Source organism: Triticum aestivum, chromosome 5D (genome assembly GCF_018294505.1).
Source record: "Triticum aestivum cultivar Chinese Spring chromosome 5D, IWGSC CS RefSeq v2.1, whole genome shotgun sequence".
NCBI lineage: Eukaryota > Viridiplantae > Streptophyta > Magnoliopsida > Poales > Poaceae > Triticum > Triticum aestivum.
In genome coordinates, this window is record NC_057808.1 from 401557056 (window position 1) to 401557735 (window position 680).

A 680-nucleotide genomic window follows, 5' to 3' on the forward strand; every position below is an offset into this window, starting at 1 on the left:
CCCAGCTTTCCGCCGAGTCGTACAGGATCACCTGGAAGTGGACCGAGAATGGGAGATACTCGGCCAGCTCCGCTTATCAGGCCCTGTTCCGCGGATCGACCACCGTCCCTCACTGGCGCCTTGTCTGGCGATCGTGGGCACCGACCGAAGCCAAATTCTTCCTCTGGCTTGCATCCATGGACCGTTGCTGGACTGCCGAGCGCCAAGCGCGGCCTACCGCACGACCCCCTCTGCAAACTTTGCTGCCAGGAACCGGAAACCCTAGACCACCTACTCACACACTGCGTCTTCTCCCGGATAACTTGGCACGAGATACTCTCTTGGTGTCGACTACCAATACCCATCCCGAGCCCGACCGACGGCTTCTTCACCTGGTGGTCCATGATCAACAGCTCCGCTCCGGCACACCTCCGAAAGGGAACCAACTCCCTCATCGCCCTCACTGCCTGGTCCATCTGGAAGCACCGCAACGCAGCCGTCTTCAACAATACCCAACCATCGAAAAATGATCTTGCCCGCACAATCAAAGATGAGGCTCGCTTGTGGGCTCGTGCAGGGGATAAAAGGCTTGAACCTCTTATTCCTGTAACCTGAGACTTGTATTGTGAGGCTGAGCACCCTCCTTTCTGCTCTTCTAGCACTCTAGGGGACGCCGTAGCGCGCACGCCCCCTAGAGCTGC